General features: G+C 43.5%; 1 protein-coding gene across 4 annotated transcripts in view; it reads left to right on the top strand.

Annotated features, from left to right (window-relative positions):
* Nucleotides 1–26,676, top strand: part of LOC138797920 (lecithin retinol acyltransferase-like) — a 99,331-nt gene that overhangs the window by 26,438 nt on the left and 46,217 nt on the right. For 3 of the 4 annotated variants that reach the window (XR_011364017.1, XR_011364020.1, XR_011364016.1), the window contains 2 exons: nt 36–113; nt 2,396–2,427. The gene's annotated coding sequence lies outside the window, so the exon portion shown is untranslated. Of the gene's footprint in view, nt 1–35; nt 114–383; nt 463–2,395; nt 2,428–26,676 lie in introns of all 4 variants that reach the window. The other variant, XR_011364018.1, reaches the window with a different exon arrangement.

Raw genomic sequence — 26,676 nt, 5'->3', positions numbered from 1 at the left:
TTTCAAGAGCATCTTTCTATCTCCTCGTCTCATAGGTTGATCAACCCGTTCAAAAACAATGCATTTTAAATCACGCTCCATATGTCCTGCTTGTGTAAAATGACTCGATACAGGTAAGTCCAAACGCTGTTTATGAATCGAATGCCTGTGTTGGGTCAGTCGTACCTTGAATTCCAATGTGGTCTCCCCCACATAAAATTTATTACAGGGACAAAAAAAGAATATACTGTATACAACCCGACTGGATATAGATGTCAAATAATGTCGCATTGGGTATACTTTATTCGTAATGGGATGTGTAAATCTATCAGTTTTAACTACATGTCTGCAATTTACACAATTAAGACAAGGGAAACATCCCATTTTTTTTTGGACCCAAATAGGTCTGCGTATCCATCTTTTTTTGTGCAACATCCGTCCTCACCAGACGATCCTTTAGATTACCACATCTTCTATATGAAGGTAGGGGGGGATTGTTGAGTTCCTCAATTGTATTGTGACTGTCTCTGACTATATGCCAATGCTTTTGTATGATCCTATTTATTTGAGGTGAGAAGTAGTTGTATGTGCCTACGAAGGGGATCCTATTCAGTTGTTTCCTAGGTTTCTTAACCAAAAGATCCTTCCTCTTCAACGATTTGACTTTAGAGGTGCAATTTTCTACAAGTGTTCTAGGATACCCCCTATCATAGAATTCAGACTGCATTCTATTCAAAGCAATTTCCAGCTCCCTCTCATCCTCTATAATTCTTCTGGTCCGAATAATCTGTGAGAAAGATAGAGAAGCAATCATTTTACTCGGGTGGCAGCTCTGAAAATGTAACATATTATTGCAGTCTGTGGGCTTCCTGTATAGTCCAGCTGTTAACCCCCTATGTGTTTTTCTCACCTCCACATCCAAATAATTAATTACTGATTTGTCAAATGTAATAGTAAATTTAATATTGTCATCAACTTGATTTAAATAGGTGACAAATTCCAACAACGTGTCACTGTCACCATGCCACACCATGAAGATGTCATCTATGTAGCGCCACCAGGCATGCACTTGGCTATACCTGGGGGCCACATAGATGAAATCTTCCAGCTTAGCCATGACCAAATTTGCGTAGGTGGGTGCCACATTGGCACCCATCGCCACGCCACGCAATTGGAGATATAGCTGACCATCAAATGCAAAATAATTATTAGTCAATACCATCTCAAGTAATCTTAACAGAAAATCATTCACTTTCGCTGTATGTCCCAATTCACACAATGCAGTAGCTATAGCTCTCATTGCCCGTTCATGATCTATTGACGTATAAAGACTAGTAATATCGAGGGTCACTAACAATGACTCCTCAGGTATCACAATCCCCTGAATTTTATTCAAAAAGTCAGTTGAGTCATGTAGGTAAGAACGTGCTTTTACTACCAAAGGTCTCAATATTCGATCCAGAAAAATTGAGATCCGACTGAGAATGGAGTCCATGCCGGACACAATAGGTCTGCCCGGCGGGTTCTCCAGACTCTTGTGGATCTTTGGTAAGAAATAAATCAAAGGTAGTCGTGGTTGTGTCACAGTGAGATAGTCTGCAGTCTTCTCGTCAATGATTGTATGTGTAACACCTTCCTGTAGTAGGTTTTGTATCTTTTTAGAGATAGAAAACTTCGGGTCTTGTGTCAATTTTCTATAAACTGCTTCATCCGTAAGCTGTCTGAATGCTTCTGTCATGTATGTTCCCTTGTCCATGACCACAATAGCACCCCCCTTGTCAGCAGGCTTGACAATGAGGTTGTGGTCACGGACAAGGGAATCAAGTGCAACAATGTCATCATGTGTCAAATTGGGATGTTTTACGTCCCCTTCCTTAGTACGTTGTTTAAGTCTCGCTAGGTCATGTCTCACTAATTGTTGAAAGGTCTCTACAGCTGGTGTGAGTGGTGGTGTGTAGGCGCTATCTGATTTTAAACCCAAATCACTTAACATAAATACAGCATTAGAACAACGATCAGATACATTTTTAGGGGGTACGCTTGTAAACCATATTTTCAGGCTGATCCTACGAATAAATTGGACCAATTCCAAATCTACCTCAAACCAGTTGACTTGGGAGCTAGGACAGAAATTTAAACCTTTGTTAAGCAATAGCATTTGTTCTTTGGACAATACACAAGATGAAATATTTACCACATTGTGGTTGGTGCAGTCTTTTTCCTGAAACTCGACCTCGGGGTTACAGTCTTGTTGGATCCATGCTGTCTGTTTCTTCCTGCTCCTGTGCCTTTTTCGGCCTCCCCTCCTTGTCTGTCTGTCTTTGAGGGGCCTTCGTCTAAACAAACTTCAGTATCCTCTGTATTTGCACTGTGTTCTTTTGCCCGAGCTTGATCCTTCTTTTTGTTCTTTCTGTAGGATCCCGAGGAGTCACCTTTATTGGTCCAAAGGTAAGTACGTCCAGTAGTATAGTCATGAGTGTCGTGGTGCCATTTCCTCTTTTTCTCTTCTTGGATGTCTATTCGAAATTTTTCCAGAAATTTATTTTGCTTAGTCATAAACTTGGAAAAATCATCCTCACCCAATGCTGATTTGAGTGTGTTCTCAGCACTTTGCAATTGTATTGTAACATTGTCCAGTTGTCGCTGCATGCAATCAATATGCAATAAAATCAGGTCTAGAGCGTATTTATTAGAAATCAGTTCAAAAGTCCTCTTGAACTCTGGATCATCTAGTAGCATATTAGGCTTCAAACAGGAACGTATACCGCGTGGAATGCGGTTAGCTAGATGGTATCTTCCCAATGTGGATATATGCAATTGCAGTGAAATACTTTTTTTTCGAAAAAAACTCAGTCTCCCTGTGTATCAATAATAGAGGGTGTATCAAGGTAAGCGGTATCTCCCACAATCCTGCCAATGTCTAGCAAAAATAATGGTAATAGTAAGCCCAGGTACTACCAAGGGCAGGTGCCAGCTTATGTGGTCCTGGATATACGTAAAGAATATTTCAGCAGCACTCCAGTAGCAGTCGGTGCCAGCGGATCGAGTCCTGACCAAGGACGCAATAAATAGATAGTTAGATAGTGTTATTGTTATTATTTATATTATTATTATTTTTGCCATCTTGTCCGCTTCACCTCCTTCACCTCACAGGAAATCTGTAGGTCACTCCAGCATCATTTTACTTCCTTTGGTGTCAGTGTAACAGAAGGCACATTTTCCATTGTTTGCTCAAAAAAATTTTCTCAAAAAAAGTATTTTATAGTTTGCGGGTGTAAAAAAAAAAGGGAAGTCTTACCCTACGCAGAATTTATTATAAGACTAAATTAAGCATGAAAAAAACACCAGTGCTTACGTTTATAAGCAATATATATATATAATGTTATATGAGTAGGAGGTTGTAATTTGATTTTGTTATCTTATCACAGTACACATTGATAGTACAGGATCTATGTGTCCTATCACCTGATCCCTTGCTTCAAACAGCTTAAACACTTAAAGGGGTGGTGTCAAGAAGAAAGCGAAGTCTATACTGATTTATTATGGTAATTGAAACATTTTTCCAATGTACAGGCTTTTCTTATAATGTGTCGTTTGAGAGATATAGACTAATCCCCCATGTGCCTGCTCCTGGTCCTTTTTTTATTTTTATTTATTGCTTTTAAGATTTAACAGTAAAAGGCATAAACTAATGGCAACAGAGACCAAACATCCATACAAGTGAGCAAAAGGGTACAGCAGTAGTACATTTCAACCCTCAGATCAATGGAAAATATGTAGGTCAACCTCACTATTATACTGCGGCCTATGGAACAGAGTGTCTAACGAAGCAAGGGTGCCCAGGATGTTGCATCAAGGTATAAACTAAAAGTCCTCAACATTGTATATTGCCTGTTCTAGAATCAGAGGAAACACATGTACTATTCATTCGCTCACTCCATTCACACATTGCTCGGGAGCTGTGCCTCATCCCTCAACCCAGCTAAAGTTGTTTTGGCAGATAACCAAACCTTTTAGGGGTGCCTCTTGCCGAATACGTAACATTATACATTTCCAAATCGTCATCTACCAGTTTCAGCCAGTGGGACAAAGTAGGACGCTTAGGAGGTTGCCAATTCAGTAGAATTGTTTTCCAGGCATAATATAGCAGGAACTTATACAGAATTCGGCTATATTTAGCAGGTATGAAATCATTTACCAGACCAAGCAGACTATTTTCAGGTGCTCATACTCCCGGAAGCCCCAACTCCAGATTTAGTGAATGATGCACTTTGGACCAGAAGTTTTGAATGACTGGACAAAGCCAAATCATATGGATCCATGTACCCTTCCGCCCCACCACACCTAGAACAAGTGTCCACTAAAAGGCTGCCCATCCGCACTAATTTTACTGAGGTAAGGTATTTTCTGTGGAGACAATTAACCTGGATCAGTTGGTCTCTAGCACATATTACAGATTTTTTCCTATAGCTTACCAATTCTTTAAGATGATGGTCTTCAAGAGAGGGAATATCAGCCTGCCATTTGGCAAATGAGCTGTCAATCGGGGCACTCTGCATGGACATTAATGTTGAGTATAAAGATGATACCGGTTTCTGCAGAGGGTCCCTACGTATCACCCCTTCAATGGGTCCACAATCCAATGTAATGCGTTCCCCCCCCCCAAACTGTACTCTGCAAGCATTCCTTAACTGAAAGTATCGGAATAAGGCGGATTAAACCTTTGCTTAAGATCTGCGAATGTGGAGAAGACACCTTCCGGGTACAACTGAGTCAAATATTTAAGTCCCCGCTGGGCCCAAAATCTGGAAGACTAAATAGTTCTGAGAGATGGCCATTCATCCATAAGGGAATATAGGGCGACCAAGAATTCTCCCCACCATGCCTGGGGTAAGGTGCAGCTAATTTATTCCACACCTGAAGAGTGATGGTCATATTAGTAGTAGGGTGTGGAATATACGCAGTGCCCTTTCTGTAAATAAGGTTTGTGAGCGCCTCATATGAACCAGTTAAGGCCGCTTCTAGTACCACTGCAGGGTTATATGCATCCACACTGACCCACCATGCTGCATATGACAACTGGGCAGCCATATAGTATCTCCTGGTCCATGGTTAGGGCCCGCCAGGCATCCATTATCTTGGGTCACTCATGCTCAGGTCAATAGCAATCACATGATCTGTCCCATCAGTACTGCCTGTTGTTTTTCACTTCATATGGAAGCAAGGGGGATTGTGGTAAGGTGTCTGCACTGTCACAGTTGAGAGAGGAAACCAAGAAGTGATCAGATGCATAGGGAAGAAAAATTGTACAGGGATGTGGGCTACTTTGCTAGAACAGCCTATTTGATCTCCTTTACATACACGTATGTTGTACACATCTGATTTTACCTTCTTTGCTTTTTGACACCACCACCTTTAAGTTGCCCACACACGAAAGACCAAAATCAGCGTGCACCCACTAGACTTTAACATGGCCATTACAGAATTAATAGGAGGAGATAATCTGCCACCAGAGGTGTATAGCAGTGGCGTAATTCCCTCCATTCATGAAGAACACATGCACGCTTCAATAAGATTGAGGACATAAGACATATGGAGAAATCTATGAGGTGCACAGTGCTGCACTATGATTGCTGATGCTGGTCACTGATAGTGACTAGGAGCTGTGGGGGACCTGAGTAGGTGACTAGAACTTGTTTTATCATTTTACGGCTCCCCCTGCAATGTTCAAAATTTTGTTAGTTAGTTGATGCTGGAAAACCATTGGCAGGTTCGGAGATATGATTTTGATTGTATATGATTAGGACGGAACGTGCGGGACATCTGTGGGCCATAGCTATTGGTTATCTGTCTCTCCCCCCCCCTTTCCCCTCTGTTTTTTACCATCATTGTCCCTAGGTCTCTTGTACCTTATTTCATCTCGGTACTTTTTTAGGTGCTGCATGTCCTTTGTTTATTATTTTCCCTACTCTTAATTTGCCATCGGCATTGTTTATCCCTGCAAGGATTCCCTGTATGTGTTTATTCCAGGATTGAAGGATATGGTGTTCATTTATACTTAGATATACCAGGGAATCTAGTACACCTTTTGTAGGGGCTCATATAGGGTGCTGTATTCTCTCATGCATTTGCACTTTGTTTGTATATATATTCATTGATTTGTTACTTAGGTTTTTTCTGGTGTGAGGGGACTAGCTTTTTGCTTCTGGATGGGATATGAGACATTTTTCTGGAGTATATAATTCTCCACTATTGGCCCTGAGCACATGATTACGTTCATGGTCTCTTGTTCTGTTTTTTAAGTGCTTTTAACTTTTTTCAAGTGTTTTTCCTGTATGTTTCAATGGTTTGTTAAATAAAGGAATTTTTTATTTCTTTCCTACTCTTGGCGTGCCATTGCCCTTATTACATACTTACTTTTGTTCTTTTTCCAGTACTTTGTCTGGTATGTGGGCTTTGTGCACCCGTTCTTGTACATGTATTTATATCTATATTGATATTTAGAGCTGTGCATCTCCATTTTTTGTTTGCCTTGGATTGTATATGATTAGTGATGAGCGAACATGCTCGTACGAGCTTGGTACTCGTTCGAGTATAAGGGTACTCGTTACTCGGACTAGCATCTCATGATACTCGAAAAAATCTCATCATCCATTTGGGCGCTATTTCTCTTTGGTACATCCGGCGATCACGTGGGACCCATACATGTCGATAGCAGCGATTGGTTGGCCAGATCAGATGACCCTGCCATATAAAAATCGCGTCCAGTACTGCTCGCTTCAGACGTATGCTGGAAGAGATTAGGGACAGAGCTGCTGCTGGTCAGGGAGAACGTTAGGGAGGGAATTAGCGTTCCAGTAGGCAGGGAATACTAGCGAAACAACCAAACAGCCCTTGTAAGGGCTTATTTTTAAATTGTATTACTACAGACTGCTGGCTGGGACTTGCAGTGCAGCTACCACGATTTAAGCAGCACACTGTGGTGATCGGCTGCTGGCAGAAAGGGGACATTAGGTGTTGCATACAGACCCCTAGGAAGTGCTCAGTACTATTTTATTGGGACCTCTACTATATTTTCTGATTTCTGTATTTCTTACACAAGGCATATCTAGGTTCACTACTGCTTGCAGAGTGTAAAGGTGGTGTCACAGAGTGTAATATAGGTGCAGCCACCAACAGATTGTATCCCACAGCCTCCTAAAAACTAGTGGGCCTTCTACTATATTTCCTGATTTCTGTGTTTCTTACGCAAGGCATATCTAAGCTCCATATTGTGCAGTGTCCATAAAATGGTGAACCCCAAGGGTAAGGGTCGCGGACAAGGGCGTGGGGTTCCAAGCAATGCAGTTGGCAGAGGCCGTGGTTCAGTGTAGGGTGACACAGCATCACCCGTTTAGGAGGTAGCAGTGGCACACCGCAGACGTTCACTAACTAGCTTCTTCCCCAAACTTACAGGGTCTCATGGTATTGAAACCGCAGCAGTGTGAACAGGTGATCACGTGGATAGCGGATAATGTGTCCAGTAACTTATCCACCACCCAGTCTTCCACGCAGTCCACCCACGCTGCTCAAGGGAGTTGAACCCATGCTCCATTAGCTCAGCCTCCTTCCCACAGCCTGGCCCCTCCAGGGAAAGAAGGGATTCAGATCCACCACCACCACCATGCTCCCAGGAACTCTTTTCTGGACCCTTCCCGGAGTCTGAGCACATTTATTACAAATTTATTACAAAATCGTAACAAAGTCTGAACAGTGTTTTGCTCATTCTGAAAAGATGAAGCTCAGTGATACACAACTCTGGAAATTGTCCAAAGGTTGCGGCAATATCTTTCTCCTTAAGAGGATTCTTGGTTTTGTCTGCCCATTCCCTGCCACAGGGGCCTGTAGATCCTTGCACTGCTAGGAGATACATACTCCTCTGGCTGTGAAGGGGCAGAACATGGCAGAAAATTGCCTTTCAAAAACAGGGGAAATAAAATGAAGGAAGCTGACCTTGCCCATCTTTCCAAATGAAATACAAGAAGGATCTTCACATAAAAATGCACAAAAATGTGTTTCTTTTATTACCAAATAGTGCTACAATTAACTATGCAAACTTTGCTGTCTAATTCTGTGTTTGTCTCTCTCTCACTCATTTTTGTACAATTTGGAAACTGAGCGGCAAACTTTGTCAGTATTCTGTTCTTAAGTGTGTGTCTGTATACAGACCTGTGTCTGTCTGCTGGCATTAAAATGATAACAAAACAAAAAAGGGAAAAAGAAAAAAAAAATCAGACCTTGCTCCAACTAAAGAAACAAATGACAATTCTAGTTGTTGGGCAGCACATATTTAGTAAGGCAGGACCTCAAGTGATGATCCCTTTGTATGAGACAATTGCCAGATCCTCAAGGAATTAAAACAAGGATGCCAGAGCCACATCAGTTCTGCATTTGTGTTGAGTATTGTGCTGAGACAGCCATACTCCATGAACATCACATGATGCAGGGAATGTTACTCCAACTGCTACAGTCAAATTCTAACTCAAAACAGCGGTGGGGGGAGAGGTGGTGAGTCACATAATGCACGGAATGTTACCCCAACTGCTACAGTCAACTTCAAAGTCAAATTTAAACTCAAAACAGTGGTGGTGGGGGAAGAGGTGGTGAGTCACATGATGCAGGAAGGTTACCCCAACTGCTACAGACAAATTCAAACTCAAAACAGCGGTGGTGGGAGAAGTGGTAAGTCACATGATGCAGGGAATGTTACCCCAACTGCTACAGTCAAAGTCAAATCCAATTTAGCATCCTTGTGTTCTCACTGCCATGCTGTGTCAGGCAAAATTTTGGGGTGATTCATATGCTACTTCTGTTTTAATCCTTCACTGTATGATTACTGCCATACTGTTGCCCATAATTTGGCATAATAGTGCGATTAGGCAGCCTCAGAGGCATCCATCCATGCTGTCCCTGCTGTTTTCTGTCCATTTATGTGGTGTTTCCATCATTTTCTGAGGTTGACAGGTTTTCACACGACCTTCCCTCTACCGAACTTGGGAACTTGCAAAAATGCTTGAGTTTCCGATTGACTTCAATGGGGCTTGCTACTCGAAACGAGCATTTAAGTATCGGGAGGTATTCGTCTCGAGTAACGAGCACCTGAGCATTTTAGTACTCGCTCATCACTATATATGATCTTTTGCACTTAAACTGACATTTGTATATATCATAAAATCACTGATTTATATTGGGGATGATTAATCCAGGGGTGGGCAAGTAATTTTCCCATGGGGCCACATGAGAAATTGAAATGGTTTTTGAGGGCCAGACTGTTATGTGGGGACGGCGTCGAGGCAGGTGTGTCCATGGGGAGGCAGGTGTGTCCATGGGAAGGCAGGTGTGTCCATGGGGAGGAGGGTCGGGGATGGGGGTAGCGCAGACAGGGCTCCGAACTTTTCTTTTAACTTCTCTCCCTTTTTCCTACCTATAGACTCCCATACAGTAGTAATTCTCCTGTATGGTGTCATGTTCAATAAAGTGACTAGGCATGTGATTTGCCCCTGCAGGTAGGATCCCCAATACAGTATTAATATCCCCTTTTATGACCCCTCCATATAGTAATAATGCCTTCTTCTGTCCCTCCATTTAGTTAAAATTTGTACCTATAATTTATCTTTCCTCAAGTTAGAAGGCAGCATCGAAGGGATATTCCATTCCCCAGTGTCCTTCCTAGGATCGGCAACCTAGAACAATTAAGATAATCAGAATTAGGGTCCATTTACACAGAAAGATTATCTGCCAAAGATTTCAAGCCAAAGCTAGGAATGGATTTGGAAAGAAGAAAAATCTCAGGCTTTTCTTTATGACCTGATCTCTGTTTATAGTCTGTTCCTGGCTTTGTCTTCAAATCTTTGGCAGATAATCTGTCAGATAATCTTTCTGTGTAAATGGACCCTTAGCCACAGTACAAATAGTCCGACAGAACAACTGCATATGTGTAATGAATATACCAAATGATGCAAATTTACAATTTATTGGGAGGGTAATAATGTGCTGCCTTCTGACTCGAGGAAAGAAAAATTACAGGTGCAAATTTTAACTTTCCTCATCGTCTTCAGGCAGCACAGAAGGGATCTGCATAGAATAAGACACAAATACATTTGGGTAGGGGTTACGTTTGCAGAGCTGCACTTAACACTCCTACACCTCTGGTTACAAATTTCATGTAGAGGCATTTGCGCCCTTTCTGGGCTCTTACTAGGTATGGAGGGTCTTGGAGGGTATTTCTCTATACTTTGTGGATTAACATTTTAATCCACCTTGCAAGAGTGTCCTTCAAAGCTTTTCATCCTTTGTTTGGTCCTGCAAAACAATTTTTTTTCCAGACGAGGCAACTCTGGATGTATACAGAAGAAGTGTTGTTTTAACATCAGGGCCAGCTTTACACTATGTATGACATCGGCCCTTCTGTGACACGGCTGGTGTCATTGAGGTTCATCCTGGAATGCGGGCACATTTGGGTGTACTCGCATTACAATTAACCATAGCCGACAATGTAAAGTGCGGCCGAAGCAGCACTTTACATTTTCTACTCTGTCAATGAATAGCGGCCGCACAAAACTGACATGTATACACTCTGGCCAGGATTCTATAGAAGTAAATACAATGTATTCAGTTAATAACAAGCTGTGTTTCAATCTACAACTACGGCCATTATTAATTGAATAAATACGTTGTGTGAACATAGACCTAAGTTGTGCAACTGTTCTTCTTTGTTGTTTTCAGGGTTTGGAAAAAATACTGGTAGGAAAGCTTCTCTATTAGAAATGAGCAAGTAGTACTTGATCGAGTAGGTATTCGATTGAATACTGCACTATTATATACTCGATATATTCGTTTTACGCAGTTAAAAGTCGATACTCCTCCCACCTTCCCTCACCCCTTTTTTTGGACCAATAACTATGCAGGGAGTGTGTGACAGGCCCTAGGAGCACGCTTGCATCGTGAGAACAGCATCTACATTAATTGGATGGCTTACTCATGTGACCTCCAGACAGGGCCGGCTCCAGGTTTTTGTGGGCCCTTGGGCGACACAGCCTCAGCGGGCCCTTTGTGGAGCAAATCATGCGGCGAGAGCACTGAAATCATCCGGCATCTGATCGACTCTCCCACCGAAGCCCTGGGAGGAGTCAGTGGCCTCCTGTGGCAAAAGGCAGAATGCTTCTGTCTCCGGACACAAGACTGACTGGCATGGCACTATATGTACATCCAACAATACATACAGCACACGCTACAAGCACTATATGTATACCCCCCAATACACACACTATACACCCTATAATACATACAGTATACATTGCATACACTTTATACATAAGCACATACAGTACACCAAATACACCATACACTGTATACACTAAATACGACATACAGAACAGCACATAATACATACACTACATATAGCATATACTATACCATGGGTAAGGTACCTTGCCTTTCCAGCTGTTGCAAAACTTCAACTCCCATCATGCCTGGACAACCAAAGCTTTGGCTATCCAGGCATGATGGGAGTTGTAGTTTTGCAATAGGTGGAGGGCAGAAGGTTCCCTACCCCTGCCCTATACACTACATACAGCACAGCATATACTATATGCACTACATAGAACATACAGCATACAGTACAGAACATATTATATACACTACACATTATTATACACACCACTACTTGTTTTAGCCCTCCTACTTCCCAGAGCTGAAAGGTGCAGGACCTTGATCATGTGACTGTGATGTCACAAAAAGTCCTGAACCCTCCTTGTACAACGTAGCAGCGTCTACTGCAAAAAGACAGTGGTTTTGCTGTGTTTCTATTAAAATCGCGGAAAAACCGCGCCATTTTTGCCGCGATTTATATAAAAGACTTCAGTGTATAAAACACTGCTGGTGTCTTCGGTACCATGGACACACCGACCTGCAGCAGCCCATGGATGTAAAGGATTCAGCTCCCCTGGTCCTTCCTCCCCCATGGTCCTGTATTGCAGCGGTCCCATACTGGCCTCTGTGTGAGCCTCCAGCTGGTGAGCAGGATCAGTAACAGGCTGTGGCCGTGCAGGGCAAGGGTGTATTAACACCTGCAGTCACCACAGGAGAGTGTGGATAACTACAAGGGCCCCCTGCAGACCTGTGAAATCTTCCTCCATTCATTCTATATATTACTCAGCAGATGAGTGCTTCCCCTGCTGGGCCCCTAGGGGCGCTGTGGGCCCCGGCACTTGCCCTAGTATGCCGGGTGCTGACGCCGGCCCTGCCTCCAGAGTATAAAAACTTGGGATTTCCTGCTCGTCATCAGATGCCTAGATGGACCTAGTCAGGGAGAGAGGCTGCTGCAGGGAGAGGGAGGTTGTAGTGGATTTTAGGCAGGAAAGACCACAAAAGCCCTTGTTAGAGCTACTAGAAGACACAGCACAGTATATTTCGTTCATATATAGAGAGAATCGGACGGCTACCTGTACTGCAGCTGCTTTATTCAGACAGACAGGCAGCTGTTGTGTATTCTGAACGTGCTGCACTTGGTTTAGTTACACTGTCTAATTGGGACAGTTAGGATTGTCAGACATTTTAGACAGGCAAGACCTGAAAACCCTTTGTTAGGGCTACAACATATATTCAAACAGAGCAAAGACTACCGGGCATTAACTACTTAGACAGGCAGGTAGTGTTTCATTTTCCTGCATACACCTGTGTTGGCCTAATATGTGTAACATCCAAATTGTCACAGTGCAGTTCATTGCGCTCTGGGCATATTTAAAAATGAAAGAAAAGTGCCCCCAGTAAATACGTAGCCTTTTTTTTAACTATACTGTATACTCCACTGCTTGTTAAGCTGCTGTTAGCTAAAAATCCCAGTGTAGTATATAGCGCTCTGCACAGAGCAAAAAAAAAAAAAGATAAAACTAAAAGGCTACGTATCTGCTAGCATCAAACGTCCACTTTTCTACCTATACTGTATACGCCAATGTTTGCTTAGCTGCTGTTAGCTAAAAATTGTCGCAGTGCAGTACATAGAGCTGTGCGCAGAACAAAAAAACAAAAAACAAAAAATAAGGAAAAAAATTAAAGGCTATGTATCAGCTAGCATCATACGTCCACTTTTCTACCTATAGTGTATACGCCAGTGTTTGCTTAGGTGCTGTTGGCTAAAAATTGTTGCAGTACATATTGCTCTGCACAAAAGGAAAAAGAAAAGAAGTGATGTACTGTATCTGGTAGTGTTATACGTCCACTTTTCTACCTATACTGTATATGCCAGTGCTTGCTTAGCTAGCGCAACTGTTAACTAACAGTTATTTATGTGCAGGACATATATCCCTGATCTAAAAAATACAAACTTTTGAAATGCGGAAGGATAGCACAAAGAGATGAGGACAGGGCAAGGGAAATGATGGTGCAGGCATAAGTGGTGGACAAGTGCGTGGGCCAAGAATGCCTGGTGCTGATTCTGCTCATTCATTGCTAGAATATATAGAGTGTATAAAGAAAAAATGAGTTATAGTGTATATGCCTGTATGCGGCTACTTAAAAAAAAATAATATTGTTACTATTTTTATTATTGTTTGATGTTCTGTGCGTGACTGAAATGTTTTAAATGCCTGGGGTATTATAAAATCTAAAAATCCCTTCTCATAAATTATAAAACCCTACAAGAGCCTTATATAAATCGAATTTGAGTCCCTGCAAGTCAACTCTCCAAACATTGTTTTGTTTAAAAATTTTTATTAATGGCCCATTAAGCGGTGGTTGAGGAGGGGGAAATCAGCTGAACCATGCACTTCATACACTTTGTTGGGTTGATAGCGGTGCATTGGAATTGTCTGTCAGAGCTCGAGAACACACGGTACTTTATTTTTCCACAACGTTGATCCAGTGTGCTGTCGAGATGTAGCGTCCCTGGCCACAAGCGCTTGTCCTCATTTTGGTGGTCAATTGGACCTTTGTGCTAACCGCGTAACTCAGGGCCCACCGATGTTACAGCACACGGCTAAGGACGGAGTATTGAGGTGAAGGTTTCCTGGTGTTTTTTCAACTTTACATAGAGGTTATATTGTGTTTGGAGTGTATTGTTGAGAGGCTGTGATAGTGGCGTAATGCTGCGACTTTGGTGTGTTAGATGCACCCAGACATGCTTCCCCTGCTTCCCCAGTTGCATTCCAGAGGTGTTTGCATGAATTTCTGAGGTGTCATGGTGGACTTGGAAACCTACATTCGATCACTTGGAGATCAAGTCATAAGCATTTTTTTTTGCTTTAATCGAACTTTTAAATATTTTACTACTCGCTCATCTCTATTCTTAATATTTTGATCTGAGCCAACTTTTGGAGCAAAGGAAGGTACAGTTCTTAAAGAGACACCGTGAAGCAACAAAAGCTCATAATGTGGGTCTTAGGTTCTTTAAGGCTTTAAAAAAACTTGTAATCAGCTGTTGGTTTGTAAATCTTCCATCTGTAAATGCATTAATTGCAGTCATGTGGCAACGCAGGGTATTCGCTTTCAAGGCCTATTCAAACCATCTCTGAAGAAACAGCAAGATGACATACAGTAACATCCTGATGGTTATGCTGCTGTAACCAAAGGGAGAAACTTTTCCATAACTTATAAGTTGCATTTGTGGATGGCTTTCTGGCTGCCAGTAAAGTTTTTATAATGTCTTCAGGCAACTATTGATTTCTTAACTTGTCAGCTTTAAGTACCAGGCTTTCAGGTGTAGTTTGTAAACCTGAGCATGCAGAAACCCTTTTTGGAACAACAGGTCTTTGTGTGTAGGAAGAGTCCAAAAAATCCCTCAAGACAGCTCTAACAGGACCAGAAGCCAGGCCTTGCAAGGCCAGAACGGAGTGACTATGATGGCTAGAAGTTTGTCTCTTCTGACTTTGGTCAGGACTCTGGGAATCAGGGTGCCTGGTGGATAGAGGTAGACGAGCTTCCCTTTGCACAACAGGACAAAAGCATCTGCGACGTCTGTCTTGTAAAGGGAGCAGAACTTTGACACCTGACGGTTGGCTGTTGTTGCCATCAGGTCCCACCATGGACACAATCTGTTTGAATTATATTGAATTTAATGAACACTTGCTTGGTTTCAGAGGAGTACTTCTGAGTTGGTCTGCTTTGTTGTTCCCGTCTTTCTGATGTGTAGTGCGGGGAGAGATGGTACTGTTTTCTCTGCCCAGGTCATAATCTGATGACATATTCTCTGGAGAGGACGACTCCTGAGACCGGGACCCTTTCACCCATTCTTCCTGTAGATGTGCGCCCCATCCCGTCCAGAAGGCATCTGTCACTAAAACAATGGGTTCTTGTATGAGAAACGACTTCCCTTGACACAAATTGGTGTCTACCACTCACCAGCACAGATCGTTGCGAAAAGATGGCGATCTTTAGAGGATAAGTGAGAGTTCTGAAAGTCTTTGTTCCAGTTTGTGAGTATCTCCTGTTGCAAAGGTCTCATGTGGGCTTTGGCCCACGGGATAACCTCTATTGATGAGGTTAAATACCCCAGAATTCTTATGACTGAACAAATGCTCACTTGCGGGGAGTGGATTAACAGGCATACCTCTTTCTTGATTTTAAAGGCTTTCCCTTCTGGCTGGAAGAGCTTCATGGAAACAGTCTTTGATGAACTCCAGAAACTGGATATGGCAGGAGGGGACTAAGTCCGACTTTTGCAGGTTGATGATAAACCCTGAGGATGTTTTGATTCTGCCATAATGAGCCAGTCGTCCAGGTAGGTAGCCACCAGATGGATCGCAATGAACCTCGAATCTATAATGAGGTCTCTTTTTTGCGATTTAGGACAGGGAAAAGTCTTTTCAGTAAATCCCAAAGCCGCCTTCTCCTCTGGGTACTGGTTCCAGGGCTCTTTTTTTGAAGAAACTCCAAAACAAGTAGTGTTTTGCGGTGATCTTTAGCTTGATTTATGAAATACCTGTCCAGAGGCCATTTAGCAAAGTCCTCGGTATACTTCCTGGATATAATGGAGAGGACCCACTTGTCGTTGGTGATATGCTCCCAGCTTCTAATGAAGGTTGTCAGTCTTGCTCCCACAGGGTTCTGGCTTCAGACTTGGATTTGTTGGACCCATTTGCTTCTTCTGACCTTTATTCTGGAATCTGTTTTTGAAGGTTTTGTCTGTTTTCTCCTGCTCGGAGCATCTACGAACACTCCCTCTTCCTCTTTGGGTACAAAAACCTCTGATGTTTCTGGTTCTGAAGGATTGAGGCAGAGATAGGGATTTCTCTTTCTTATTTTCATTCAACACTTTATCAAGCTGGTAAACGACAAGCTTACCAGGCTCAAATGGTAAACACACAAAATTATTCTTGGAGGCTATGTCACCTGACCAGGTCTTTAACCAGATGGCTTGTCTAGTAGAATTTGCTAAGGCCTTATTCTTTGAGGCGATTCTGAGGACATAACAGGAAAATCGCAGAGGTAGTAAGCAGCAGATTTGAGTATAGCAACTTGGTTTAGAAGATCTTCACACGCGACTCCCTCGATGTCGCTACTGAGATGACTGAGCCAGACTCCAAGAGCTCTAGCGATGGGTACCGAGGACATAGCGGCTTTACTTGGAAAGCAAGGGTGGAATGGTTCTTCTTAAGGAGGGCATCTATCTTCCTATCCATGGGGTGCTTCAAGGGAATAGAATCATCAACAGGAAAGAAATTCTTTCTAGACAATTTAGTAATAACATGATCAACTTTACTGGGGGCTTCCCATGTCTCTACAACAGTAAGGTCAAGCTTATACGCCACAAGAGGAGCGCGTAAGAGCCGTATTAGCTGGTTTACATTGTGGGGACCTGATAACATGATACACCTTTCCTGTGGAGCCTTTCACTCCAGATACATAGGATTGTCATGTTAATTTAAACAGACAGAGCCATGATTAAGGGTAAGTTGCTGAAACATGTCGGCCTTATTATCAAGCGAAAAAATAAAGCATTAAAATTTTATAAAAGCTGGAGACTGCTGTTTCTTATTTTAATATTCAAGCTCATACACACCCTAAATCCAACCGCTTTTCAGTTCGTTTCCATTCTCTCTCCATCAGTTCGTTTAACACCTGGAGCACACCAGATCTCTTTCTCTGAACATAAAAAATGATTTCCTTGTCTAAAGATGTTGAGTCATCCTCTTTGCATTCAACACTCTTTTTAACAAGCTTAATTAATCTATCAGCAGCCTCTTTTTTAAACAGGTAAGGGTCCTCCGAAACATCAATATCAGATTCAGAATCGTCAGAAGGCTGGATATCAGAGTAAGACAAGGATACAGTATGCTTATGATGTAGCTTAGCTCTCTTGGGTGGAGAAGGGGCCATTTCTCATCTATGAGAGCACAACCAAGAGTGTAGATCGTTCAACTCACAAGTTAGACCCTGTTACACTGATGGCATATATTTGAGTCATGACTTGCAGGCAGTCTCTGAAGACAAGTTATATGTAGGCTAGATTTAGCAGCATGAGCAGATCTAGAAGACGAGCGCTGTCGGGGAATATGGGTCACACACGTCTGCTGATAACTCATCAGGTAACAGCTGTTCACAATCAGTACAGAATCTGTGGCTTTGGATCTATGCTTTCTTGAACTGGAGTGGCTAGACATCTGATGAAATAATGATGACAGAAGAAAGTAAAGTTACTTTAGGCAATGAAGAAGCAGGCCCAGGAGAACATATCACCTTAGAATGACCAGAATCTGGCTGCGCAGGCATTGAGTGGCCTAGGATGCCGAACACAGCTTCCTTAAATGCTGGTAACCCTCTGCACCTGCCCCACTGGATGCACTGACGTTGACGCACCTGCCAAGCGCCAACGTCAGACACGACGTACACCAGCCAGACAAGTCCGCACTGCAAACAGCTGCCATATTAATACACCCAGGAAAGTGATCACATCCCGCCTGCAGCACACGGAGAGGTAATGAGGAAAAGGCAAGGCAGATACATGATAACTAGAGATGAGCGAACCTCGAGCATGCTCGTATCGATCCGAACCCGAACTTTCGGCATTTGATTAGCGGTGGCTGCTGAACTTGGATAAAGCCCTAAGGCTATGTGGAGATCATGGATATAGTCATTGGCTGTATCCATGTTTTCCAGACAACCTTAGAGCTTTATCCAAGTTTAGCAGCCCCCCAGCTAATCAAATACCAAACGTTCGGGTTCGGATCGACTCGAACCCGAACCCGGTTCGCTCATCTCTAATGATAACAATCAGGCCATAACAGCACTCACCGGGGAAGGAGCCAGGCTCAATAACAAAACGGACACGGCACCAATGTCCAAGATCCCATTGGCACTATATGGTACCCTCCAGGAACAGCCTGGCCAGAGACACTTCTGCTGGCACTTTAAGCTGTAGCTGTATTGGCAACGTTGCAGCCAGGACACCGCAAGGCTGAGCCCAGGAAATTTCAATGCAGGTGGGCAACCAGGTGGAGCAAACACCTGCTGCAAGGTAGATGACAAAAAAAAAACACATTCAGTTCTGTCGGACTATTTGTACAGAGGCTAATTAGAAACATAGAAGATTGTCGGCAGAAAAAGACCACTGGATCCATCTAGTCTGCCCTTTTAGTATTTCCCTTCTCATGATCTTAACCCCTTAAGGACCGGGCCAATTTTTGCACTTCCGTTTTTTTCCTCCTTTTGCTTAAAAGACCATAGCGCTTGCATTTTTTCACCTAGAAACCCACATGAGCCCCTATTTTTTAAAATGACAGACGAAATGTTCATAAAGTACACTGCAAAACCCCCCAAAATTTCAATGTGTGGTGAAATTGTAAAAAAAAAAAAACACATTTTTTTTTATTTAGGGGGTTCTTGTTTTTACTTGTTTTTGTTATACATGTTCCTCAAGTTGTTACAATTACAACGATATGTAACATGTATAACTTTTATTTTATCTGATGGCTTGTAAACAATTCAAACCATTGTTAACAAATATATGTTCCTTAAAATCACTCTATTCCCAGGCTTATAGCGCTTTTATCCTTCGGTCTATGGGGTGTCGGGTGTCATTTTTTTGTGCCATAATGTGTTCTTTCTATCGGTACCTTGGTTACACATATGCGACTTTTTGATAAGTTTTAATTACAATTTTTCTGGATTTGATGTGACCAAAAATGCGCAATTTTGCACTTTGGAATTATTTTGCGCTTACGCCTTTTACCGTGCGAGATCAGGAATATGATAAATTAATATTTTGGGCGATTAGGCACACAGCGATACCAAACATTGTTTGTTTGTTTGTTTATTTATTTATTTTTATTTATAACATGGGGAAAGGGGGTGATTTAAACTTTTATTAGTCGAGGTTTTTTTTTAATATTATTATTATTATTTTTTTTTTAACATATACTAGAAGCCCCCATGGGGTTAGGGTTATTCCCACTGGGGGACTTCTAGTATAAGCACACTGATCTCTCATTGAGATCTATGCAATATAGTTATACTGCATAGATCAATGAGATAGGCACTCTATTGCTTCCGGCTGCTGCCATTTCAGCGCAGACCCCAGCTGGCCTCAGACCCAGGGATCGTTCCTCCGCGATAACGTCGGGGGGAGGGGGGAGGGAGGGGGTCAATTCTCAGATGCATGACCGCTGCAATTCTCCCGGACAGAATCCACCATCATCCGGCATGCAGTATATTAAAGGAAAAAAGTATAAATAGGAGAGTGGTCTTTCTATGCTCTTTACCACCATCCATACAAAGAGATACAATCTATGTTGTTAATTACTCACTGTATAGAGGAGAATATCGTCCCAACTTCCCCCCAGGAATCAACTGAATCAACTCTCCTGGCTTACGTCCGCGTCCTCCAAGCGTTCACATTAACTGTGTTAAGTGACGGAAACAATCGGGACCCGCAATTCTCCAAAGTTTCTCCATGACACAGGTAAGTCACCAGGCAGTCATTACACTAATAAAAAAGATTTATTTGCACAACCCAACGCGTATTGGGGCATACATATGCACACCCCCTTCCTCAGGGATCAATAGGGAAACACATAAAAACGACATACTTTTAAAAATGATATCCCTCGCTCCTCCCTCTATTCCTAATGTCACCACCGGAAGTTACCTTACTCAAATTTTCTCTAAAATTTCATTCAATTGGTTAGGTATTAACTTAATCCTTCTAAATTTTCAGTAGGACTCTCTCCTGCAGAGCCTACTGAATATGTAGCTGACAACTGGTTTGTTCTATTGGGTATACTTTCAATAAATCTGCATTTCCTTCATGGAATTGAGAGATATGTTGTGAGACACTATGTTTACTACATTTAGGCATGATATTGAAATGAAGATTATTCTTTTTCTTAAAGTTTGGCTTGTCCTCCCTATATTGGAGGCCATATGGACACTTGAGCATATAGATCACATACTCACTATTGCATGATAAATGACTACTGATTTCAAACTCTTCACCTGTCTGTTTACTAGACACTTTTTCTTGTATTATTCTGTATATATGGCAGGTCTTACACAGTCTCTTACCACATTTAAAAATACCTAAATTTGCTGCTTATTCCTTTTTATATTATCTCTATGTGTTTGTAAACTTGGATAGGTGGGGGGGGGGGCCATCATTTGGCCTAAAGTTTTAGATCTCCTAAACACCGTTTTAGGGCCTTTTTTAACATGATTTTTCAGAAATGGATCTTCTAACTATCTTCCAGTTCTTCTTCAAAATATTTCTAATTTCATTATAGTCTGATGTATATATATTTTATTATGAACATTACTTCTTCCTTCTTCTCATTTGTCTCTACATTGCTTCTGATCTTTCCCCCCAGTAACCTCTTACTGTGTCCTCTTGTTCTTGAATTAGATCATGTCCTCCCTTTCCCTTCTTTCCTTCAGACTATACAGATTCAAATCCTTAAAGAGAACCTATCACGTGAAATTAACTGTCCATATAATTAAAGTTTCTCTCTCCCTAAGTCTACTCATGAAGATACAGACTGCCTTTGCAGTCTGTATCTTAGACTTTACCTAATCCTGTATAGCGGCGTAGTATTGACGGGCGCCGCCATCTTGTTACTTGCGTTCCAGCGGTGCGTTCCAGCACTGGAACGCAAATGACGTCATCAAGATGGCGGCGCCCGGCAATACTACACCGCTATACAGGATTAGGTAAAGTATAAGATACAGACTGCAAAGGCAGTCTGTATCTTCATGAGTAAACTAATAGGTTTCATTAGGGCAGATACACACAGCGATCTTGCACTGTATAGCGCGAGATCATTCTGTATTTACAGAGCAGTGGGCAAGGGCTCATGGGAGCTCTTCCTGCCGCTTAGCATGCCAGGAGCTTCCTGTCACATGCTGGCTCTTTTGAAAAGAGACGGCGCGTGACAGTGAAGAGAAACATGAATAAATAAAAAATGAGGCCGAAAAATGAATTCTATTTACAAATATTAAAAAAAGTAATTTAAATAGAATTAAGAAATTAAAAAAAATATTTCTTCCTTGATTGGTTCTCTTTGTCTTTCCTTATATGTTTTATGCCTCACATCCTCCACCATTTTTGTAGCCCGTCTTTGGACCTGTTCTATTTTATCTATATCCTTTAGTATTTTGACACCGTATTCCAGATGTCATGTCACTAGAGCTCAAAGTAATAATGCCCCCTGTTATATACAGCCCCCTCCACCCTACCTAACAAACAAGCACATGATACTCGCCTATTGCAGGAAAGCAGCAGGACCCTCCGTCTTCTTGCTCCAGGGTCTTTCAGCTTGGCTTCATATCACTGCGTCTGCTGCAGAGATCACGACCCGACTGCTCATAGTCTGCAGGCACAAGGTGACAATGTGTAAAGCAGCAGGAGGCTATATTTTCTGATTTCTGTATTTCTTAGACAAGGCCTATCTAAGTTCACTACTGCTTGTTCAGTGTAAAGTGGGTGTCACAGAGTGTGTATAGGTGCAGCCACCAACAGATTGTATCCCACAGCTGTTGCCCAGAATTTGGTATAATGGTGCCATTAGGCAGTCTCAGAGACATGCATACATGCTGCCCATGCTGTTTCCTGTACATTTCCGTGGTGTTTCCATCATTTTCTGAGGTTGACAGGTTTTCACACGACCTTCCCTCTACTGAACTTGGGTCCCCTGCAAAAATGCTCGAGTTTCCCATTGACTTCAATGGGGTTCGTTACTCAAAACGAGCACTCGAGTATCGGGGAAATATTCGTCTCGAGTAAAGAGCACCTGAGCATTTTAGTACTCGCTCATCACTATTCATTAGCCTTTCAGCAACCTCATGCACTCCTGAGATTACTAAGATCACTATTGCATAAGCACATTCTCTGTGGTGGTCTTACCTTCAATTGCCAACACAGATACAGCACTGTGCTTCTGAAATACAGGTTGCCCATATAGAGTTCACTCCAGGCCCAGGCTTAGCGAGACCTTTAGGCTTTACAGTAGTAGGGGCAGAAGTGGTGAGTGGGCCATACAGAAGTAGTGAGTGGGCCATACAGAAGTGGTGAGGGGGCCATGCAAATGCTGTGAGCGGGCTGGACAAAACCAGTGAGCAGACGGGGCAGAAGCAATGAACAGTCCAGGAAGAAGCGATGAGCAGACGGGGCAGAAGCAATGAGCGGGCCGTGTGGAAGTGCTGAGCAGGCGGGGCAGAAATGCTCAGATGGCCAGGCAGAAGCGATGAGTGGGCCATACAGGAGTGGTGAGCTGGGTGGGGCAGAAGAGATGAGCGGGCTGGGTTGAAATGCTGAGCAAGCAGGGCAGAAACACTCAGAGGGCCAAGTAGAAGCGATAAGTGGGCCATACAGAAGCTGTGAGCAGACGGGGCAGAAGCTGAGAGTGGGCCGGGGCAAAAGTGGTGAGCAGGCCATACAGAAGCTGTGACCGGGCCAGGCAAATGCTGTGAGCAGACCGGGCAGAAGTGGTGAGCGGGTTGGACAGAAGCAGTAAGTGGGAGGGGCAGAAGCGATGAGTGGGTCGTATGTTGCCAAGGTCTGATCTAATCTATGTGTAGATAGAAAAATAATAAAGTTTCCCCTTTCAGTCTACTTCTGTCTCGGACTGTATGATAAAACTGCTGCATTGTTTGTTATGAATCCCTTACCTTACTTTAACCCCCTAAAGTCTGGACTTTGAGGACACTGCAGTGTTTTGCTTTGCTTTTTAGTCATAACTTTTTTTTTCCAATTAAACCATGTAAGTGCTTGTAATTTTGATGTACAAGTTGGGCACCATTTTGGAGTATATATATTGGCCTAGATTTTTCTCTGACAGATCGCAACCAATAACAGTTCATGAAAGCTGAGCTGTGATTGGTTGGTATTTGTCTTAGATAGTACTGAGTGTGTCACCATCCCCCTCTGAGACAGTACTGAGAGTGTCACCATCCCCCTCTGAGATAGTACTGAGTGTGTCACCATCCCCCTGTGAGATAGTACTGAGTGTGTCACCATCCCCCTCTGAGACAGTACTGAGAGTGTCACCATCCCCCTCTGAGATAGTACTGAGTGTGTCACCATCCCCCTCTGAGACAGTACTGAGAGTGTCACCATCCCCCTCTGAGATAGCACTGAGTGTGTCACCAACCCCCTCTGAGATAGTACTGAGTGTGTCACCATCCCCCTCTGAGACAGTACTGAGAGTGTCACCATCCCCCTCTGAGATAGTACTGAGTGTGTCACCATTCTCCTCTGAGATAGTACTGAGAGTGTCACCATCCCCCTCTGAGATAGTACTGAGTGTGTCACCATCCCCCTCTGAGATAGCACTGAGTGTGTCACCATCCCCCTCTGAGACAGTACTGAGTGTGTCACCATCCCCCTCTGAGATAGTACTGAGTGTGTTACCATCATCCTCTGAGACAGTACTGAGTGTGTCACCATCCCCCTCTGAGATAGTACTGAGTGTGTCACCATCCCCCTCTGAGACAGTACTGAGTGTGTCACCATCCCCCTCTGAGACAGTACTGAGTGTGTCACCATCCCCCTCTGAGATAGCACTGAGTGTGTCACCATCCCCCTCTGAGATAGTACTGAGTGTGTCACCATCCCCCTCTGAGACAGTACTGAGTGTGTCACCATCCCCCTCTGAGATAGTACTGAGTGTGTCACCATCCCCCTCTGAGACAGTACTGAGAGTGTCACCATCCCCCTCTGAGATAGTACTGAGTGTGTTACCATCATCCTCTGAGACAGTACTGAGTGTGTCACCATCCCCCTCTGAGATAGTACTGAGTGTGTCACCATCCCCCTCTGAGATAGCACTGAGTGTGTCACCATCCCCCTCTGAGATAGCACTGAGTGTGTCACCATCCCCCTCTGAGATAGCACTGAGTGTGTCACCATCCCCCTCTGAGACAGTACTGAGTGTCACCATCCCCCTCTGAGACAGTACTGAGTGTGTCACCATCCCCCTCTGAGATAGTACTGAGTGTGTCACCATCCCCCTCTGAGACAGTACTGAGTGTGTCACCATCCCCCTCTGAGACAGTACTGAGTGTGTCACCATCCCCTCTGAGATAGTACTGAGTGTGTCACCATCCCCCTCTGAGATAGTACTGAGTGTGTCACTACCCCCGTCTGAATTCCCTATTTTAGTAATAAATTGAATGATCGGCTCTCACCAGTGCTGTGATGCTTGTGGAAAATAAACGGTAAAAAAGTCCCGACAATCATAATTGTTCAATGATGAAGTTGTTTATTCAGTGTAGCTTAAATCACAGATATAATAAGACACATTTACACATAAATGAGTCGCACGTAGATGACCTCATATGTCCATATACGGGCATTTGAGAAATATGTTTGACCTGTCCTTGTGACATAGGCATGGGGGGGGGGGTGCCCTTAGGACCAATGGAGCCAGTTTGCTCCAAACCTTTTCTTTGGGACCTTTTTAATATGGATCTAATCCAGATGCTAAGGGGCTAGGTCTGTCTAAGCTTTGCTGAGCATGAAGGAAAGCCTAGCCCCACTTTAAGGGCTACTAGGTTGGAAAGCATGATATATGACAATACTTGTGTATATATAAATAAATATATATATATTGTAGGCAACCAGCAGGAAAAATAGTGGAAGGTAGATATGTGCCAAGCAGGTTATGGTGCTCTGTATGGAAGTTCCAGGGAGGTCAGGGTTGCCAGTCCGCTGGTACATCCCGGACTTTCCATATACCTGAATTGTAGCAGGAGAGGTACAATGTATGTGCCACAGAGGTCCTGGGACTCTGTGGGGGAAAGACAGCAGTTCGTGGTCAGTAACTATAGGTTACTGACATTTTGCTATTTAGTATAGCTGCTGTGCGGCGAAAATGGGCTGTCTTTCTTGGAACGGCTGTAGCGTGGGTGGGAGGCCGTTCCCACGCTCCGGTCCAGGCTTTACTGGGTTTTTTAAAAGCCTCTGACTTGGTACCTCAGGTGTGGAGAGACAACCTGCAATCTGGCAGACAGAAGCTGGAGAGAGAAGCCCTGCACAGAGCTGCTACAGACCGCTGGTGTGAATGAGGACATAACCATACGGTGGTGTGTATATTCTTTCTGTTAATGTTCCTGAAAGGCAATCGCTTTGTGTTTGAAGCTTGAACGACTGCTGTAAGAGCCTCATGCTGGACTATTTTTTTCTTGTTTGTCACCAATTTTTTGTTGCATCCAAAGCCTGCTTGTGCCTACCACTTGTGCCGCTAATTCCCACAATATATATTTTTTTATATTATATATATATATATATATATATATATGTTACACCAAAGATACAGCTAAAATATAGAGGACAACTTATGGATGTTCCTTTATTGGTAGAAACTGAGAGGCAGCCTTTTCTCTTGGCTGAATATAGGTTTATTAGCATATGAAAGTAATTATATATTAATTAAACCTCTCCCATCAAATAGTCCCAGACACTGATGACTAATGGATTGTGCAATACAAGTTATTCCTGTTTTATATAGTGGAGGCGAAGCCTTTACCTTGTCACCATGGAAGTTACATTACTTTCTGACAACATTTAATATTCACTCTACAGTTCAGAGACTCAGCAGTTTGGGATTTAGGTTACAAACACACTTGGCGGGTCTGCAGCGAGTCTCCATGCTGCGTTTTTGCAGCGAGACTCGCTGCAGATCCCTGCCCTATACTTTTAATGGCAGACAAACACGCAGCAGGGATGTACATCCCTGGGATGCCCCCCCGCAGCACCGATCGCTCGCCCCCCCCCCGCAGCACCGATCGCTCGCACGCCCCCCTGCAGCCCCAGCCGCCCGATGGGCCCCCCCCCCCCCCCCCCAGATGGGGGCTGCAGGTGGGCGATCGGTGCTGCGGGGGGGGGGGGGGGGCGATCGGGCGGCCGGGGCTGCGGGGGGGCGATTGGGGGGGGGGGGCGTGCGATCGGTGCTGCGGGGGGGCGGCTGGCTGGAGCATATACTTCACCTGGTCCCCGCTCCGGCTTGCTGAAGACATCGGGAACCGCCGGAGCCGGGATCAGGTGAAGTATCAGCTCCGGCGGCCGGGGGGTTAATGGGGTGGGCTGCAAACAAACACGCAGCAGGGATGTACATCCCTGCTGCGTGTTTGTCTGCCATTAAAAGTATAGGGCCGGGATCTGCAGCGAGTCTCGCTGCAAAAACGCAGCATGGAGACTCGCTGCAGACCCGCCAAGTGTGTTTGTAACCTTATGGT

The sequence above is a fragment of the Dendropsophus ebraccatus genome, chromosome 7, assembly GCF_027789765.1.
Source record: "Dendropsophus ebraccatus isolate aDenEbr1 chromosome 7, aDenEbr1.pat, whole genome shotgun sequence".
In the NCBI taxonomy this organism is placed as follows: Eukaryota; Metazoa; Chordata; class Amphibia; order Anura; family Hylidae; genus Dendropsophus; species Dendropsophus ebraccatus.
This window is presented reverse-complemented; position numbering and strand designations above follow the sequence as displayed.